General features: G+C 43.1%; 1 protein-coding gene across 5 annotated transcripts in view; it reads right to left on the bottom strand.

The window, feature by feature from the left end:
* Positions 1 to 21,858, bottom strand: part of garre1 (granule associated Rac and RHOG effector 1) — a 202,900-nt gene that overhangs the window by 159,829 nt on the left and 21,213 nt on the right. The window contains exon 1 of one of the 5 annotated variants that reach the window (XM_078210517.1): positions 7,181 to 7,198. The exons of the other annotated variants lie outside the window; for them this stretch is intronic. The gene's annotated coding sequence lies outside the window, so the exon portion shown is untranslated. Of the gene's footprint in view, positions 1 to 7,180; positions 7,199 to 21,858 lie in introns of those variants that run through there. 5 annotated transcript variants of the gene reach the window in all.

Below are 21,858 nucleotides of genomic sequence, written 5' to 3'. Positions count from 1 at the left end.
AATTCTTAGTGTCAATCTTTATGTTCCCTGTGCAGATTAAAATCACCATGATCACCGATATTCCCTTATCACATGCATCTCTAATTTCGTGTTGCCAATCCCAACATCACCACTGCAGTTTGGGGGTCTATATTTGACATCCACTAATGTTTTTTGCCCCTTGGTATTTCTCAACTCTACACATACAGACTCCACATTGTCACAGCTCATATCCTTTCTCATTATTGTGTTAATTTCCTCTTATTTGTGGTCACCATTACTGAGATGAGCTTTATATTTAAGATTTATCAACTGAATTTAAATTCCTCCAGCTGCCTTGGTGGAATCTGAATCTATGTCCCTGGAGTATTAGCCTGGGCCTCTGGATTACTAGTCCAGTGACACCACCATCTCCCCGTACAATTAACATGATAAACAACAATTCATCTCAAACACTGGGCCACATGGCTTCTCTCAGACCGAGGGTTTGCTCTGACGTACTTGGAGCTAAGCATCTAACTGAATGTTTATAATGGGTGCCTGAAATTAGTCCTAAAAGAAGCCATTATAAACAGGTTTCCTTGTGCTGTGGCCAGACAAGAATCATCTAACCATTCTGGAATGCCTGGACAATTGCCCAAGATTCTTTCAGTAACACTAACTTACAGTTCGCACTGCCTAAAAACCATTTCACTGAAAGTCTGTCTCTCCCGTGCTCATTCATACCCACAGTAGATCCAACTGACAGTAACTAGACACAGCTTCACCTCTCTCATCCAGCAACCCACTATTCAGTTGGAACACTTCTCTTTCTCTCCTCCTCCCAAACACATCTTGTATCTATAAAGCATCTTTAAAGTAAACATCCCAAGATGCTTCACCAAAGTGTTATCAAACAGAATATCAGACACACAGGGAGGTATTAGGACAATTGACTAAAACCTTGGACAAAGAGGTATGTTATAAGGAGCATCCTGAAAAATTAAAGGAGGACAGAGAGGTTTAAGGAAGGAATTCCAGTGCTTGGGGCCCAGGCAGCTGAAGGCATGTTCATCAATAATGGAGTTATGGATAAAGAGAGATTTGAAAAGAAGGATGAGAATTTTAAAATCAAGGTGCTGCAAGAACAGGAGCCAATCTAGACAAGTGAGTATACAGAGTGATGGATGATCAAGACTTGGTGCAAGTTAGGCTACAGGTCAGTCATTTAAATACAAGAGCAGTCCAAAGGCTGGGAATTCTTCAGTTAGTAACTCAACTCCAGACTCCCTAAAGCCTGTCCACAACCCATTAGGTACAAGTCAGGAGTGTGATGGAATATTTGAATGAGTGCAGCTCCAAAACACTCAAGAAGTTTGACACCATCCATGACAAAGCAGCCACTTGATTGGCACCCACCCACCCCTTAAACATTCACTCCCATCCACACTGGCCCAAAGTGGCAGCAATGTGCGCCATCTATAGAGTGCACTGCAGTAACTCATCAAGCTTCCTCTGACAGCATCTTCCAAACCCACGACCACTACCACAAGGCCAGCAGATATTTGGGAACACCACCATTTGGAGGTTCCCCTCCAAGTCACACACCATCCTGACTAGGAAACATATCGCCGTTCAATATCCTTGAACTCCTTCCCTAACAGTGCTGTAGGTGTACCTACGCTATAGGGATTGCAGCAGTTCAAGGCAGCTCACCGCCACAACCTTCTTGAGGGCAATTAGGGATGGGCAATAAATGTTGGCTTTGCCAGCGACACTCATCCCATGAACGAATAAAAAATATTTGGTGGTGATCGCCCACTGACATTGACCAGTGTTTATAAAACATAAAACAAGACCAGACGGAACAAAGCTCATAACAACTGAACAAGCCTATCACATGTTTTATACTGCAGGCATGAGCTGAGATCACAAGTTCCAGGAAGCAATGCTGTAAGGTTTATTTCTAGAACAGAAATAAGGAATTTGAATGCTGTCTGACAACTACTGAGAGTTGTCAGGATAGCAGGTGAACGGTGGTGCTCCTTTCTGCACAGTGACAGAATTTTCTCTTTAACTTCAAAGCTAAAAGCATCTTCCTCCTGGCAGCTGTTCTCCATCCCATACATGACACAATTCTCATTCACTGACCACAAGATCAGCCTGCAGAATTAAAAGCCATGATGCAAAGATCGAGTTTTTCCTCCTCAATCTTATGTTCAATTCCATACCTACCTACCTACCAATGTACAACTTCCTGTGACACAGGCTTAGGCTGGGAGTGATATCACTTGTTTTACTGTGGATGTAGCAAAGGGAATCAGAGCAACACTGAACAAATCATATTCTTTTCATCATAAACTTTCACAGTAACATTACTAAGCAAAAGGTCCCATCAATAACCTACGTGGCTTTGAGGATCTGTGTAAGAGGTCCAAAGGAGATCCAAGGTTCAATCCCACCCTGTGATGATTTAGTTAAACGCAGCCAAAACAGCAGAACCTGTAGTACAATTTATCTCATCATCCTTAACTTAACCAAGGGAGGAAGGAGGTAAACCAGGATAGTGGGTGAACGTAGAGGTCAGGGAGGGTAGGACAGGCGATGTGTTCATCAATAAAAACTGTTTAGCAGTCACTATGGATTACATGGAGAATTATCACCCGAATAATTGGCAAAAGCTTAAGTCAGATGGGGCAGTAAGGAGAGGAGCATAAGAGAAATGACGAGATGTTAGTACTCTGAAGGGCAGTGAAAACTGTGAATGGATTGAAAACATCGGTTAAAGAAGTGAAATATTTTCACAATTCAAAGTGCTTGATTGGAAGAAATCTACAGCATGTGCTCACTATTTAAAATATTTTCAGCTATGTACTCTGTAAGTTAGACAATTTAAACTTAAATTCTGAAAATTGGACAAACCTTTGAGACATCTTGTAAAAAATAAAAATTAGAACATAGAACATAGAAAAAATACAGCACAAACAGGCCCTTCGGCCCACAAGTTGCGCCGGTCATGTCCCTACCTACCTAGGCATATATATAGGCTTACCTGTAACCCTCAATCCTATTAAGTCCCATGTACTCATCCAGAAGTCTCTTAAAAGACCCTATCGAGTTTGCCTCCACCACCACTGACGGCAGCCGATTCCACTCACCCACCACCCTCTGAGTGAAAAACTTACCCCTGACATCTCCTCTGTACCTACTCCCCAGCACCTTAAACCTGTGTCCTCTCTTAGCAGCCATTTCAGCCCTGGGAAAAAGCCTCTGAGAATCCACCCGATCTATACCTCTCAACATCTTGTATACCTCTATCAGGTCACCTCTCATCCTTCGTCTCTCCAAGGAGAAAAGACCGAGCTCCCTCAACCTATCCTCATAAGACATGCCACCCAATCCAGGCAACATCCTTGTAAATCTTCTCTGCACCCTTTCAATAATTTCTACATCCTTCCTGTAATGAGGCGACCAGAACTGAGCACAGTACTGTAAGTGGGGTCTGACGAGGGTCTTATAAAGCTGCATCATTATCTCCCGACTCCTAAACTCAATCCCTCGATTGATGAAGGCCAGCATACCATACGCCTTCTTAACCACCTCCTCTACCTGCGAGGCCGATTTAAGAGTCCTATGGACCATCCTATGGAAATTCTTCAGATAAAATTCAGGAAGGCTTTTTTTGCAACTTGTGCAATGCTCTGTGCTTTTGGCTTCCAACAATGCCAATCGTACAGTAACATTGCGGGGGAGGGGGGGGGGGTGTCAAATACAAATAATCACACATTTATTCAACATTTTACAATGAAGCCCATGGAAACTGATTGGGTTTCTCAACCGCTAATGCTGGTGGGTTTCTAGACCACAGTAACAACAGTAGTAACTCAGCCCCTCCGAGCTAATTCAGTCATTCCATTCCATTCCATGATTGATCTGTACCTCTACATATTTTAATGCCATGATGCTAGCAAAAACCTTTGATCAAAAATTTCAATTTTTCACACAGGCCATCAGGTTACAACCTCAATTCCTGCCCGGACTTCAAGCAGATTTCACTAGTTGCAGTGTAGTTGCCTGTAGTTCACATGAGGCAGAGAGAATGCAAATCATCCAGGAGTCCCCATTAGTCCAGGCGATGTGCAGAGAGTCAAGATGACCCCAGCTTATGTAAAATAAGAATGGTGCTTGAACATAACCACTAACAACAACACCTTCATTTCTATGGAACCTTTAACATAGTAAAACATCCCAAGATGCTTCATAGGAGCATTTATCAAACAAAATTTGACACTGAGCCAAATAAGGAGATACTAGGACATATGATGGAAAACTTTGTTAAAGAGCTAGCTTTCTGTAGCAGATTAAAGAAGGGCAGAGAGGTGGAGAGTTGTCTTATAAAACTTGCCCAGTTAAACAAGTTCTTTAGCTTATAAATATTGGCAGGAAGCAAACCATACCCAAAGTGAATAATGAGTTTTGATAACAATTGGAATTCTCAAGTTCCAAAGAACAAAGCAGAATGGTGAATTAGCCTTGGAAAGTTTTTCTTGGTCCATCTTCAGACGAAGAGAAGTGTTTGAAAGATACCAGTACACAATCCAGATTAGAAGGGTGAACTCAAGTAACCCAGTGACATAACCATGAGCAGATACAAGGCACAGAAAGTCAACTCCTTAAAAGTAATAGCCAAGATCACATGGGACTGACTAACATTACTGAACTTAGGCACGTTGTCAACATCAGATAAAGCAACAAATGCCTAAGTGAGTGAAGAGGAGAAAAGTAGCAAAATGAAGGTCCTCACTGAACACTTGTTCAATTTTGACCCAATTACACATTTTTCTTTTAATTATTGATCTGTAGGGTGTGAAGCAAATTTCACGTAATGTAGCTCTCTGGATTTTCCTTGATTTCATATGACTTTAATACAATTATTCATTTGTCCTGTGAGTTTATTGTAGCTTTATCTCTTCAATATTTACTGTAAACATACCGAACTCTTCAGCCGACTACAACACTATCTCCCCACTGCAGTGAACATCATTCTGCATGTTATCTCTGGTAAATTCACATTTAAGTACTATACTCTAGCCCAACAAGCACAACAAGCAGTTACAGGGTGCATGGCTGCAAGTTGGATTTCTCTTACATTCACTAATCAGTCCATGGTCTATGGCTCTTTCTTCCCCACCCACTGTGTGTTATCTGCTACAGTTGTTATGCTCTCACCCTCAGAAACTTTACATCTGTTACCATTTACTGCACGTCCTTCTCTGTTGGATATATATTTTCTGATATTTTGAAAGACTGTCCCCAGCGTACTTGCCTCATTCAGCCTTTTTATTCCTCACTCTCCACCCGCTCCCCCCATTTCCAATCCCATTTACCCCCCAGTAATGTATCTAATCCAGAGGGGGGAACGGACTAAGCTAGCTTTCACTTGAGACATTTTAATAAAATGAAACTGATGATTCGAGATGTCAGTTTTCCACTTCCCCCTTCAAAATACAATTCCTAAATTCCGGACAAATGTGAGGTAATGCATTTTGGAAGGTCTAATACAGATAGGAAATATACAGTAAATGGCAGAACCCTTAAAAGTGTTGATAGGCAGAGGGATCTGGGTGTACAGGTACACAGGTCACTGAAAGTGGCAATGCAGGTGGAGAAGTTAATCAAGAACTTTAGGTTGATTGGCCAGGTTAAAAATTGGCCAGGTTAAAAATTGCCCCTTAGAGTCCTGGGATGCGTAGGTTAGAGGGATTAGCGGGTAAAATATGTGGAGGTAGGGCCTGGGTGGGATTGTGGTCGATGCAGACTCGATGGGCCGAATGGCCTCCTTCTGCACTGTAGGGTTTCTATGAAGAAGGCATACAGCATGCTTGCCTTCATCGGCCAGGGTATTGAGTTTAAAAATTGGCAAGTCATGTTGCAGCTTTGTAGAACCTTAGTTAGGCCGCACTTGGAATATAGTGTTCAATTCTGGTCGCCACACTACCAGGAGGATGTGGAGGCTTTGGAGAGGGTACAGAAAAGATTTACCAGGATGTTGCCTGGTTTGGAGGGCATTAGCTATGAGGAGAGGTTGGAGAAACTTGGTTTGTTCTCACTGGAGCGACAGAGGTTGAGGGGAGACCTGATAGAAGTCTACAAGATTATGAGAGGCATGGACAGAGTGGACAGTCAGAAGCTTTTTCCCAGGGTGGAAGAGTCAATTTCTAGGGGGCATAGGTTTAAGGTGCGAGGGGCAAGGTTTAAAGGAGATGTACGAGGCAGATTTTTTTTACACAGAGTGGTGGGTGCCTGGAACTCGTTGCCGGGAGAGGTAGTGGAAGCGGATACGGTAATGACTTTTAAGGGTGTCTTGACAAGTACATGAATGGGATGGGAATGGAGGGATATGGTCCCCGGAAGGGTAGGGGGTTTTAGTTAAGTCAAACAGCATGGTCGGTGCAGGCTTGGAGGGCAGAAGGGCCTGTTCCTGTGCTGTAATTTTCTTTGTTCTTATGAACAGCTAAGTCATGAGGCATTTAGTTTGAGGCCACTTCTATCAAGTTAGCTGACCTCAACTGATGCAGAAGTTGGTGACCTCAACAGCCAAATCCTGGTGAGGAGGCTGACTCCACACTCAAAATTCACACTTGGATATTGATGAAAATATGGTCATGTTCACTACTGATCCCCACCGGAGGCAGCAATCCAGGCAATATTCAGCTCACATGCAAATCACCAACTTGTCAAAGTTCCGGAGAATGGCTCGCATCTGCAGGGCTGTGTCTCAGCAAGACTGACAACTTCAGTAAAAAAGGAGGATGTTAAAAGAAAAGCAATTATACTGCCATAAATTTTTATCCATTTGTGTGCTGGAGTGACTCAATTTTGTAGCATCAGATCCTCACATGTTGCCGTTTAATTTCCAATAAAGAAGTCAGGAGAAACCTATTTGCCAAAAGAGAATCTAGAACTCTCAACCCTCTGGAGCAGTGATGGGCAACCTAGGCTAGTGAGTAGGCTGACAAATGGCTCTCCATCTCAGTGGGCCATAAAATTGAAACTGGGCATGTGGATTAACCATGACCCCATTAATAAGATTAAATACATTTAATACACGGCAAATATTTCGTAATGAGTTATAGAAAATGCTTAATCATCCATATATTAATTGAACCATCAACTTCAAATGGTTAAAAACAAAAGAAATATTTATGCTTAGCTTACTTACATCATTGTCTGTACGACTTCTTGTCGGATCTATCCTCCACAAGCTTTACGGCTCAGCGATGTACAGACGCATTGCCATCAGCACTGAGGTTTTCATCCATTATTCTGTTGAGCTTCTTGTATTTGATGTGTCCCATAGCAGAAAAAGTCTCCTCACAAGTGAATGTAGATCCAAAGATTGGAATCAGCTTTGCAACACAATGCTGGAAAATTGGACCAGGGATATTCAACCAAAGTTCTCATATACCTTTCCTCTTTAGCTGGCTGATTTCGTCTTCATCCAGGACAAGAGCATAAATTAATTTGTCTTCAAACATCCTTTTATCTATCCCAAACCTTTGACATACAATACCACATTTGCTCAGATCAAATTCAAGTGGATTTGAGGGCAACAGGAGGAAGGGTTTCAGATCACTGAGAAGAGACGTGGTTCTCAAAATGCTCCGCCAGTGTAGACAGTACTTGTATGTGAACTGATATTCACTTCCCTGATCAGAGTGTTTTTCTAGCACTTTCTTCACACGAAGGTAACTGAGTGGATATTAGCTTCAGGTACAGTGGGCAAGAGGCGATCTTTCCTCTGCAATGACTCGTTCAATGCGTTCAGGTGACCAGTGATGTCGGTAAGAAAGGCCACATCCCAAAATTGAGTTTCCATCTTCCAACTCTGGGTATATCAGATTTCTGAGCAAGTACAAGCGCTTTGATTGGACGCAGAGGGAGCGCACAGTTCTCACAGTCAGTGTGTGCAATCAGCAGACACCTCACTTCACTTGCCCCTGCTTTACGTGCAAATCACTTTAGCAGTGCTGATAGGAAAAAAAACTACTCGGACAAAAACCAGCAGAATCTGACAACCCTGTATGTGGGCAATGGTCAACAAAATGTTTCGTACTCAGAACTCTGGTGGGCTGCAAGTTGCCCATCACTGCTCTGGAGTAGTAAGGTAAATAGCGTAAATGCATTTAAAAGGGGAAGTTATATAAATCCATGAGGAAGAAAGGAAAAGGAGGCTATGCGAATAGGATGGAGGTTCAAGTCGAGTAAGAGCATCAGAATGGCTTGTTCCTGTGCCCCACACCATGAAAATCTATGTAATTATTTTCTTACACTGTTGTTAACCACTAGCAATTATGCCCAAGAGAATTTTATCAATTTTTTCTCTAACCTGTCTGAAAATCCAACTGGAATTAATTCAGACTGGATAAGAAAATAGCAACAAATGCATAGGTTAGCCTAGACTGAAACAGAAAGGCAGGGTTTAACCTTTCAAAGACAGACAAGGAACCAGCAGAGAGATGCTTTTTATATCATATAAATCAGAAAATGTGAAGCAATTCAGAAGTCTTTATGTTTAAAAAGTGTCTCACTGTTTGACTTTCTTTTGTATTTATATAGTGCTTTTACCATAATGAAACATCTCCAGGTGTTACACAGAAAACGCAGCAAAGGAGTGAATGTAAGTAGGTATCAAAGGCCTTCACTGGTCAGGTTTGCACACAGCAGATTGCAGTTTTATTTCAGAAGTTACGTTTACAATGCTTTCGCTTGAAGTGTGTCAAACATTGCACAGCTTTAGGATACCATGACACACAGGAATCCCAATTTAAAAATTGTTGTAGTTCACTTTCAAACGCCAACGCTTCCAGAGTAATGGAATCAGAACCACCCACACCAGCAGAGTTATTAGTAGCTGTGACAATTTGAGAGGCTTCCTTAAAGGTGGCCAGGAGGTCAGTGTAAAAATAAGCAACAGGATTGGAAAGAAAGCATTGCAGCCAAGTTATATTCTGCTTCACTAATGTCTCATCATCACAAAAATCTGATGCTCATCACTTATCACCTAAAAGCAACGAAGTGCTTCAGTGTATTTATCACTCAGCAGTACTGAAATCCCCTCCACAAAGCAGCTTTTCAAACCTTTATCTGCAGCGCATTCAGTGTTAAAGCCAGACAACACATGCATAGCACAGGACAGAACACATAACCAGGGAACTGGGAAAAAGATTTTCCATGACAGGAACATAACAAACAGAACTTGCATTTAGATAATGCCTTTAACATAGAAAGATGACCGAAGGCGATTCACGGGAACGTCAAACAAAATTTGACACTGAGCTCCATGAGTCAAGATTGGATAGGTGACAAGCTTTTTATTTCTTTATTCTTTCATGAGATGTACGAATCAGTGGCAAGGCCAGCATTTGTTGTTAAATGGTCAGAGGTTGGCTTTGAGGACCATCTTAAAGGAGGATGCAGAAGCATAGATGCTAAAGAAGTGAATTTCCGTGCTAACCAGCCACCTCAATACAGAGCATCTTGACCTATATGGTTGACCTACTCACTGATGAGCTTGTTCAGCATCTGTAAGAGCCCTTAAAGTTCAGCAGTAGACAAGGTCAGCAAGCAGAGTTTGGCCCCTCATATCACTGAGCTGCTTCATTTTCCTACAAGGGAAGTTTCATCATATTGGAGGAATAGGGAATCACCCTGGATCACTGGCACATGCCTCCAACTCAGGACACTTGTGAAGGTTTGAAGATTGAAGGAAGCCAGTCATTCAACTCACCAACCCAAAGGAAAAGTGGAAGCTGATTCCATAAATAATTTCCAAAAGGAGTTGAACATGTGTTTGAGGATGAGGCACTTCCAGGGTTACGGACAATAAAATAGCGTTCGAAATACAAGTAGAATAGGCCATCAGAGCCTGAGCTGTCCACCATTCAGCATAATGGCTTAACTTCTACCTTCCTCCACCATCCACATTTCCCTTAATTCACTTAGTATAGTTACCAAAAATCTATCAATCACTGTCCTGAATATGTTCAACAATGAAACATCCAGACCATGGTCTCTGGGGTAGAGAATTCCAAAGATTCACTATTTCCTGACAAAGAAATTCCTACTCATCAGTCCTAAATAGCAAATCCCAAAAATAAGGGCTATGGGACAAAGCATGAGTGTGCTCTCAAAGAGCCAGCACAGGCACAACAGGCCAAATGTCTTCTTTCCACATATGAATCGATGAAATAACTAACCCAATAAGAAAGCACAAAGGCCTGACTTGGAGTGAAGACAAAACCAGCCCCATATAAATACAACCATTATCTAGCTGCACTAACCACCGATATCCGGTTTCCAGACAACCTACCAGGGATAAAAGTGCTTGATAGGATGAAATGTTATTGACTGAACTTTTGAAAGGTCTAGAGGTAGAAACTCGCTGTACAGTCCAATTTGGTGAGATTTGAAACTTCAAAAATTCACTCTTCCCAAACTTACAAGCCCAAATCTGCCACAAGGACATCTTTCATTGTCCCCCGATCATAGCATCCTTCCTACAGTATGACTGAAGTTCTCCCAGAAACACCCAAGAAAACCCCATTACATCAATCATTCAAAAGTGTCATAAAAATCTCCATCACTTTCTTGCATCTTCCTCCTCACACCAAGGAGCAAAAAAACCCCTTCTTCCTCTGAGTATTCTCATAGTCCCTCTTTACGCATTAGAAAGATAAGATTAATTAACAGTTTCACAGTAAAGTATCCTCGAGAGGAGGGTTCAAGTGAGGGGAAATTTGGAAAATTAAAGCACAGAATAATGGTGCAGGGCAGCAATATGGGTAATGATAACCAGAGTGTGACAGGTTGGGGCATAAGGTGCAAAACAGTGCAGCAGCAAATAACGTCAGAATGGAGAAAGATGGTGAAAAGACAAAATTAAAGGCTCTTCACCTGAATGCATACAGTATTCGTAACAAGATGGATGAGTTGATGGCACAAATAAATGAGGATGATATGATAGCCACTATGGAAACTTGGTTGCAAAGCTGGGAACTGAATATTCAGAGGTATTTAACATTTTGGAAGGATAGGCAGAAAGGAAAGGTAGGTGGGTTAGTTCTACTAATAAAGAATGAGATCAGTACAGGAGTGAGAGATGATCTTGACTCAGAGGATCTAGATATAAAATCAAGTTTGGGTGTTAAGAAATAGCAAGGGAAAGAAGCCATTAGAGGGTGCGGTCTATAGACCCCCGAAGAATAACTACACTGTAGGACAGATAATAAATTGAGAAAAAAGCAAAATACTGCAGATGCTGGAATCTGAAACCAAAAGAGAAAACACTGGAAAATCTCAGCAGGTCTGGCAGCATCTGTAAGGAGAGAAAAGAGCTGACGTTTCAAGTCCAGATGACCCTTTGTCAAAGCTAAAAGACATAGAAAGTGGGAGATATTTATACTGCAGGGGGAGGGAATAAAAGATGAGTCATTGCCACAAAAACCAGGTGAAATGCTGCTAATGGCAGCCCATAGAGAGAATAAAGGGTGTGAATGGCCAAACGGCAGAGAAACTGAAATCAGAGGGTAAACTGTGACAGATGAAGATGTGGGCTTCTACCTACTTCCCAAAATCCACAAAAAGGACAATCCAGGTAGGCCCATTGTGTCAGCATGCTCCTGCCTCACCGAACAAACATCAGTGAGGGTGCAGCCCAGTACCGCAGCACTTTGCTTTGTTCTTAAAAGCCAAGGCTGAAACATTTGCAATCATCAATAGTGCCAAGTGGGTGATTCCCCTTATCCTCCAGCACCACAGAATTCAGTCTTCAACCATTTGTAAAGATTATGGGCCCCAACATCCTGCTGTGGATCTGAAAGCACATGGTCCAGAACTTATCACATTGCTAGCCAATCTGTTCCAGTCTAACTGCAACACAGATATCCATCTGACAAATTTTAAAATTACACAGAAAAACAGAAAATGCTGGAAAATCTCAGCAGGTCTGACAGCATCTGTGGGGAGAGAATAGAACCAACGTTTTGAGTCTAGATGACCCTATGTCAAGAGCTAAGAGCAAAGAGAATCAGCGGAGATTTATACTATGGGGGGGGTGGAGTGGCTGGAAGTCAGGGGGAAAACTTTCTCCTGGTTGGAGTCACACCTAGCACAAGGAAAGATGGTTGTGATTGTAAGAGACCAGTCTTCACAGCCCCTCAATGCTGGAGTTCCTGAAGGTAGTGGCCTAAAGCTCAACCATCATCAGCAACTTCATCAATGACCTTCTCTCTCTATCATGAGATCAGACCTGAGGATGTTTATTGATTATTGCCATGTTCAGTACTATTCACAACTCAAATACTGAAGCAGTCCCTACCTGAAAGCAGCATGTCCTTGATTTATTTTTTATTCATTAGCGGGACATGGGCGTCGCTGGCTGGCCAGCATTTATTGCCCATCCCTAGTTGCCTGGGGGCATTTAAGAGTCAACCACATTGCTGTGGCTCTGGAGTCATATGGAGGCCAGACCGGTTTAGGAAGGCAGATTTCCTTCCCTCAAGGACATTAGTGAACCAGATGAGTTTTTCCGACAGTTGACAATGGTTTCATGGTCATCAATAGATTCTTACCTACAGATATTTTTTATTGAATTCAAATTCCACCTTCTGCCCTGGCAGGATTCGAACCCGGGTCCCCAGAACATTAGCTGAGTTTCTGGATTAATAGTCGAGCAATAATACCACTAGGCCATCGCTTCCCCTTGATAGCATTCAGCTTGGGCTGATAAGTGGCAAGTAACATTGGAGCCACCCAAGTAAAGTAAACTAAACCAGACAATAACCACCTCCAACAAGAGAGAATCTGACCATCACCCTTTGATGCTTCAATGGCATTAGCCTCCATCAAATTCCTGGCAGTTATCATTGACTCAAAACTGAACCGGACTAGCCATATAAATATCAGATCAAAGGCTGGGAATTCTGCAAAGAATAACCCACTTCCTGACTCCCATCTCCAAGGGGCAAGTCAGGAGTGTGCTGAGATACTCTCAACTTTGTCTGGATGACTGCAGCTCCAACAACATTTGTGAAGCTCAGCTCCACCCAGGGCAAAGCAGTCTTTTTGACTGCCATCCCATCCACCACCTTAAACTCCCTCCAATCCTGACGCACAACACACAATGGCAATAGTGTGTATCATATACAGATGCACTGCAACAATTTGCCAAGTTTCTTCTGATCTCTTACCACCTAGAAATGACTGGATCAGTGGCATAGTGACATCTACAAGTTTCTCTCCAATGCACACACCATCGTGACTTGGAAATAGATCGCTGCTCCCTCACTGTCGTTGGATCAGAATCCTGGAACATCTTTCTTAACAGCAGTGTGTGTGTACCTACACCACATGGACTGCAACAGTTGAAGAAAAGTGGCACATCACCACCACCTTCTCAGCAATGCTCATGTCCCATGAACAAATAAAAAACTAAGATACATTCCACTGGCACACACAGACTCTGAGAAGAATGAACTGATAGCCCAAACAGTGAGTCATGATAGCCTGGTCATCAACCACAGCTAGCTAATCATAGAGTCATGGAGCTTTACAGCTCTTCGGCCCAACTTGTCCATGCCGTCCTTTTTTTTTTAAACCTCTAAGCTAGTCCCAAAATCAAACTGAAAAAGGCATGCAATGTTATGAAGATCACCAGTAGACCAAAAAGATTTCTAAAATCTCCCCAAAAGATAACTGAAAAAAAGTGAAAAATAGAGAGTAAACGAACGCGAAGCATGAAAACAGTCAGCAAGAGCTTCTACAAGTATATAAAATGAAAGCAGCTAAAGTAAACGTTAGTCCCTTAGAGGATGAAACTGGGGAATTAATAATGGGAAACAAGGAAGTTGCAGAAACTTTGAACAAATATTTTGTATCTGTCTTCGTGGTAGAGGACACAAAAGCATCCCAAGAATAGAAGAAAGTAAAGGGACAGAAGGGAAGAACTTGAAACAATTATCACTAGAAAAAATATTAAGTTAAATTAAAAATTACCACAGGTACACTGATGGAATTAAAGGCTGACAAGTTCCCTGGACCTGATGGCCTGCACCGCAAGGTTTTAAAGGAAGTGGCTACAGATACTGCAATCTTCCAAAATTCCCTTGATTCTGCAAAAGTCCACCAACAGAAAAACCACAAATGTAATGCCCCTTTTCAAGAAAGGGAGTGAATGAGAAAGCGAGAATCTATAGGCTGGTTAGACATTGGGAAAAATGGTGGAATTTCTTGTTAAGGAAGTAGCAGCAGGACATTTAGAAATTCATAACAAAATCATACTGATTCTGCCTGACAGCATCAAAGGAAACACTGTTTGACAATTTTAGTGTTCTTTGAGAATGTCACAGGCAGGGTAAATATAGGGGAACCAGTAGATATATTTCCAAAAGGCATTGATTGACCACATAAAAAGTTACTACACAAAGTAAAGCTCACTGTGTTGGGGATAATGTATTAGCGTGGACAGAGGATTGGCTGACTAACAAGAAACAGTGAGGATGAATGAGTCATTTTCAGGTGTGCACACTATAAACTAGTGGGTACCACAGCATCAATGCTCAACTATTTACAATCTATATGAATGACTCAGTGAAGTGACTAGTTATTGTAGCCAAATTTGCTGATGACGCAAAGATAATTAAGACAGCAAGTTGGCAGAAGTGTCAGTGGGGGAATGTTTCAGCGATAGTGACCATGACTCAGTAAAATTTAAGATAGTTATGGAAAAGGACAAAGATGAACCAGAAATAAAGGCTCCAAATTGGGCGGAGGTGGATTTTAATAGGATAAGACAGGATCTGGCCGAAGTGGACTGGGAGCAGCTACTTGTAGGAAAATCCACATCACAGAGCAGTGGGAGTTATTCAAAAAAAGAAAGAGACAGAATACAAATGTTCCCACAAAGATAAAGGGGAGGGACCAAAAATCCAGAGAACCCTGGATATCAAGGGATAAACACAGTAAGAGTTTTAACAACACCAGATAAACAACACCAGATAAACAGGTCACTGCTACCAAATAAACCTGTTGAACTTTAACCTGGTGTTGTTAAAACTCTTACTGTGTTCACCCCAGTCCAACGCCGGCATCTCCACATCATATCAAGGGATACACAGGATTGGATGAAGAAAAAAAGGGGAGACTTATGGCAGATACAGGAGGTTGAAAACAGTGGAATATAGAAAGTGCAGGGGGTACTTAAAAAAGAGATGAGAACGAAGAGGGTGCGTGAAAACACACTGGCAGGAAAAATAAAGGAAAATCCCAAGGTGTTTTATAAGTATATTAAGGGCAAGAGTAGGGCTCATTAGGGACCAAAGTGGTAATGTGTGTGTGGAGCTGGAAGACAGAGGAGATATGAAATTAGTAGTTTGCATCCATGTTCACTATGGAGTAGGACGATGTAGGTATAGAAAGCAGGGAGGGAGACTGACATAATTGAACAGATTATTATTGAGAGAGGGGAGGTGTTAGCAATTTTAGCGGGCTTGAAAGTGGATAACTCCCCAGGCCCAGATGAGGTGTATCCTGAAGTTAAAGTTTATTTATTAGTCAAAAGTAAGGCTCACATTAACATTGCAATGAAGTTACTGTGAAATTCACCGAGTCGCCACATTCTGGTGCCTGTTCGGGTCAATGCACCTAACCAGCACACCTTTCAGACTGTGGGAGGAAACCGGAGCACCCGGAGGAAACCCACGCAGACATGGGGAGAATGTGCAAACTCCACACAGACAGTGACCGAAGCCGGGAATCGAACCCAGGTCCCTGGCGCTGTGAGGCAGCAGTGCTAACCACTGTGCCACCGTGCTGCCCTATGCTATCCGGACAAATGTGAGGCAATGCATTTTGGAAGGTCTAAAACAGACAGGAAATATACAATGGCAGAACCCTTAAGAGTATTGATAGGCAAAGGGATCTGGGTGTACAGGTACACAGGTCACTGAAAGTGGTAATGCAGGTGGAGAAGGTAGTCAAGAAGACATACGGCATGCTTGCCTTCATCAGCCGGGGCTGGAGAGGGTACGGAAAAGATTTACCAGGATGTTGCCTGATATGGAGGGCATTAGCTATGAGGAGAGGTTGGAGAAACTTGGTTTGTTCTCACTGGAATGACAGAGGTTGAGGGGCGACCTGATAGAAGTCTACAAGATTATGAGGGGCATGGACAGAGTGGATAGTCAGAAGCTTTTTCCCAGGGTGGAAGAGTCAATTACTAGGGGGCACAGGTTTAAGGTGCGAGGGGCAAGGTTGAAAGGAGATGTACGAGGCAGATTTTTTTTACACAGTGAGTAGTGGGTGCCTGAAACACGTTGCCAGGGGAGGTAGTGGAAGCGGATACGGTAGTGACTTTTAACGGGCGTCTTGACAAATACATGAATAGAATGGGAATAGAGGGATTTGGTCCCCGGAAGGGTCGGGCAGCGTGGTTGGTGCAGGCTTGGGGGGCCGAATTATTGCAATCCTGCGCTGTAATTTTCTTTATTCTTTGTTCTATTGTGAGGGGCAAGAGGGAGATTGCAAGGGCTGACTCTTAATTTTCAAATCCTCTCTGGTCACAGGAAAGGTAGTAAGAAGTTTAACAACACCAGGTTAAAGTCCAACAGGTTTATTTGGTAGCAAAAGCCACACTTTTGTGGCTTTTGCTACCAAATAAACCTGTTGGACTTTAACCTGGTGTTGTTAAACTTCTTACTGTGTTCACCCCAGTCCAACGCCGGCATCTCCACACACAGGAAAGGTGCCATAGGATTGAGATGAGGTGCCAGAGAACAGGAGAGGATAGCTAATGTGGTACCATTAATCAAGAGGTAAAGTAGAGAAAAACAGGAAATTACAGGCCAGTGAGTCTAATATCTGTGGTAGGGAAATTATTGGAAAAAATTCTGAGGGACAGAATTAATCTCCACTTGGAGAGACAAGGATTAATCAAGGATGGTCAGCATGGCTTTGTCAGGAGGTAATGGTTAAGAAATTTGATTGAATATTTCGAGGAGATGACTAGCTGTGTAGATGAGGGCAATGTAGTTGATGTAGTCTAAATAGACTTCAATAAACCAAGGTCCCACACGGGAGGCTGGTCAAGAAGGTAAGAGCCCATGGGATCCAGGGCAATTTGGATCCAAAATTGGTTTAGTGGCAAGAGGCAGAGAGTGATGGTCGAAGATTGTTTTTGTTATTGGAAACTTGTGTCCAGTACTGTACCGCAGGGATTGGTGCTCGTTCCCTTGCTTATTTTAGTGCACATTAATGATCCGGACGAGAATTTGGGAGGTGTGATCAATAGGTTCATCGATGACACAAAGATTGGTGGTGTAGTAAATAACAAGGAGGAAAGCCATAGGTTTCAGGACGATATAGACAGGCTGGTCAAATGGGCACAATCACCATAGCACACAAGGCTATGGACCAAGCATTGGATGATGGCAGTCTTGGGTTTGACATGTGGTCTGAAAAGAGTTGACCAGTTTTGGCTACAGTTGGTAGACATGATAGAAGGGCTTGTTGGAAAAGAATTGAGCTGTGCTGTGTTACAAACCGTATATTGGTGTAGCTCCATCTAAACAGCTCCCTTGTAGAGAATCAAGTGCTGGGGAAATGGGATTAGAATAGATAGGTGTTTAATAGCCAGCACAGACATAATGGGCCAAAGGACCTCTTTCAATGCTGTAAAACTCTATGATTCTATGGAGGAATCTAGAACCAGAAAACATAATTTCAGAATAGGGAGCAGCCCATTTAAGACGGAGATGAGGAGGAATTTCTTCTCAGTTGTAGATCTTTGGAATTCTCTTCCCCAGAGAACAGTCGAGGTTGGATATCTTTCAACTATTTCAAAGATCCTGACATTGAGGGTTTCAGATGATCCACTAACAGTTAGCTGAACCCAGACTTGGAATTGCAGTCTTGAAATCAATCCCAGGTATCAGTTATTCTCTATATAGAAGCTGTGGAGTAATTACAAAGCTGTGAGCTAACTGCAGGTTCAAGTGGCAAAGCCACAGAAGTAATTAATAGTCACCTGAATCTCTGGTGGGAAAAAAAAATCGCAGCCTTAAAAATCACCAAGATCAGTTGAAATGTTATCACTTATTACCAAAGCTTTTTTTCAGTTAGTTTCTTTCAGCTGGTGGCATTCTTCTGCCAGAATCATTGAAGGTCATTCAGTCCATCACATTCCTGGTTGATTCTCTACAAAGGGGCTGTTGAGATGGAGCTACACCAATATAGGGGCCGCCACAACAACACAGCACAACTCAATGTCTTTTCCAACCAGCCGCTCTGTCATATCCACCAACTCCAGCCAAAACTGGCCAACTCAGCATAGACCATGTCAATTGAGATGTTAAACCAAGGTGCTGACTGCCTATTCAAGTAAACACAAAAGATTCCCTGGCACCATTCAAGAGAGAGCAAGGAGCTTCCCTTGTCTGACACTCTTCTCTCAAACACCTAATTACAAATCAACTAGCCACTCATCTCATTCGCTTTCTGTAGCATCTTACTGCATGCAAAGTGGCTACCATGCTTGTTGACATAACAAAAATCTCTTCTCTCAAATTCACTTGATGGAAAGTGCTTCAAGATATCCTGAGAATTTGGTGAGTGACTACAGAACAGCAAGTTCTTTCTTGATCCACATAACTAAATACACAATCATGCTGCACAATTATCCACAGCTCCTCACTCTATTTGGAGGTCGGACAGGTAAGAAGATGGTGCATCCGAATATTGTTTTGTAAATAGGTTCTTCACACAAAACAAGGGCAAGCAAAATATTTAAAGCCACTTCACTTTTACAGCCAGCTAAATATTTCCTCTCAACTTTTTAGGTCCTTCACGGTTTCCTATTAGAGATCCTATTAGGGATGGCAAGGCGTGCCAAAAAAGCAAATCCATGTGTTTCTCAACCGGAAACCATGGATGAACAAGGATAGCCACTGCTTGCTGAAGTCCAGGTCTGAGGCGTTCAAGTCAGACGACCCTGACCTATACAAGAAATGATGTGGAGATGCCAGCATTGGACTGGGATAAGCACAGTAAGAAGTCTCACAACACCAGGAGTCCAACAGGTCCCGTTAGACTTTAACCTGGTGTTGGGAGACTTCTTAGTATACAAGAAAGCCAGATACAATCTACAGAGATCCATCAAAGATGCAAAAGACAGTACCGGACCAAGCTAGAGTCCCAGGCTAGCCACACAGATTCCCGCCAACGATGGCAACTTCTACAAGACGTAACAGGCTACAAGATGAAGGTATGTAAAATCGCTGGCACCAATGCACCCCTCCCTGATGAGCTCAACACATTCTATGCCCATTTTGAGCAAGAAGTCAGCAAGAGCACGCCCTCTACCCCAGAATCCTCAGATGAACTTGTATCCAAGGTCACTGTTGCAGGCGTCAGAGCAGCCTTCTCGAAGGTCAACCCGCGGAAAGTGACTGGCCCGGATGGGGTACCCAGACAAGTACTCAGATCCTGCGAGACCAGCTGGCGGGGACATTCAAAGACATCTTCAACCTCTCTTTACAACAATCTGAGGTCCCTATCTGCTTCAAGACGACAACCATCATCCCAGTACCAAAGAAAAGCCAGGCAGTGTGCCTTAATGGCTATAGTCCGGTGGCTCTGACATCCATTATGAAGTGTTTTGAAAGGTTAATCATGGCACGAATCAATCCTGGCCTTCCAGATTGCCTGGATCCTACTATAGTTTGCCTACACCCACAAAAGGTCCACAGCAGATGCCATCTCCCTGGCCCTGCACTCAATCCTGGAACACCCAGATTACAAAGACACCTATGTCAGACTCCTATTTGTTGACTACAGCTCAGCCTTCAACACCATTATTCCTACGAAACTCATTTCCAAACTCCGTGACCTGGGCCTCGGCTCCTCCCTCTGTGACTGGACCCTGAACTTCTTAACCCACAGACTGCAGTCAGTAAGGATAGACAACAACACCTCCTCCATGGTCATCCTCAACACCGGTGCCCCACAAGGCTGTGTCCTCAGCCCCCTATTGTACTCCTTGTACACCTAAGACTGTGCAGTAAAATTCCCCACCAACTCGATTTTCAAGTTTGCTGATGACACCACCGGAGTGGGTGCGATCTCAATGACGAGACAGAGTACAGGAATGAGATAGAGAATCTGGTGAACTGGTGCAGCAACAATAATCTCGCCCTCAATGTCAACAAAACGAAGGAGATAGTCATTGACTTCAGGAAACATAGTGGAGAACATGCCCCTGTCTACATCAATGGGCAGGAAGTAGAAATGGTGTCCAGATCACCAACAGCCTGTGCTGGTCCCCCCATGCCGACACTATTGTTAAGAAAGCCCACCAACTCCTCTACTTCCTCAGAAGGCTAAGGAAATTTGGCATGTCAGCTACGACTCTCACCAACTTTTACAGATGCACCATAGAAAGCATTATTTCTGGTTGTATCATAGCTTGGTATGGCTCCTGCTCTACCCAGGACCGCAAGAATCTGCAAAAGGTCGTGAACGAAACCCAGACCATCATTCAAACCAGCCTCCCATGCATTGACACTGTCTACACTTCCTGCTGCCTTGGAAAAGCAGCCAGCATAATCAAGAACCCCACGCACCCCAGATATACTCTCTTCCACCTTCTTCCATCAGGAAAAAAGTACAAAAGTCTGAGGACACGCACCAACCGTCTCAAGAACAGCTTCGTCCCTCCTGCCGTCAAACTTTTGACTGGACTTACCTCGCATGAAGTTGATCTTTCTCTACACCCTAGCTATGACTAACACTACATTCTGCACTCTCTCCTTTCCTTCTCTATGTACGGTATGCCTTGTCTGTATAGCGGGCAAGAAACAATACTTTTCACTTCGTACCAATACATGTGATAATAATAAATCAAATCAAATCAGTGGTCAGCACTACTGCCTCTCAGCGCCAGGGACCAGGATTCAATTCCGGCCTTGGGTGACTGTCTGTATGGAGTTTGCATGTTTTCCCCGTGTCTGCGTGGGTTTCCTCCGGGTGCTCCGGTTTCCTCCCACACTCCAAAGCTGTGTAGGTTAAGTTAATTGGCAATGGTAAATGTGTGGGCTTGCAGGGATAGGGCAGGGGAGAAGGCCTGGGCAAGATACTCTGTCAAAGAGTTGGTGCAGACTCTCTGGGCCGAATGGCCTCTCCTGCACTGTAGAGATTCAATAATTCTCTGACAATCAAGTTTTCACCTACTTGAGAGAGAACAGCCAAGCCACACAGACAGGCATTAGGTTCGACTCCCATCTATGCCGGAGGTGGCACAATTGCCCAAATACCAAACCAGAGGACACCCGAAAAACTCAGCAAGTCTGCCAGTATTTATCAGGAGAGAAACAGAGTTAACATTTTCAGTCCTTTGACTCTTTGTTGAACTGAAGGGAGGGAGAATGTTAGAACTGTAGAAACCACAACAAAAAGTAGCAACTTTAAGAACAAAAGACAAATGGCCTGGTGTGGGAGGATGCAGGGTTTGCACTGAGGTAATACATTTCTGGGATATTAAAAAAGGGGGGGGGGTGGTCAAGATGGAGGAGAAAGGTCAAAACCCAAGGTTGTCAAACTCAACGTCGAGTCCCAAGAGCTGTAACATGTCTAATCGAAAGCTGAAATACTGCTCCTCCAGCTTGCATTGGGCTTCAGTGGAACATTGCAGCAGGTCCAGGACAGACATGTGGGCATGAGAGCAAGATGCTGAGTTAAAATGGCACACAACAGGAAGATTGGGATCATGTTCGCAGACTGAGTGAAGGTGTTCCACAAAGCGATCACCCAGTCTGCGTTTAGTCTCTCCAATGTAGAGGAGATCACATT

Source organism: Mustelus asterias, chromosome 4 (genome assembly GCF_964213995.1).
Source record: "Mustelus asterias chromosome 4, sMusAst1.hap1.1, whole genome shotgun sequence".
Taxonomy (NCBI): domain Eukaryota; kingdom Metazoa; phylum Chordata; class Chondrichthyes; order Carcharhiniformes; family Triakidae; genus Mustelus; species Mustelus asterias.
Note: the sequence above shows the minus strand (reverse complement) of the source record. Positions and strands in the feature narration are given on the sequence as shown.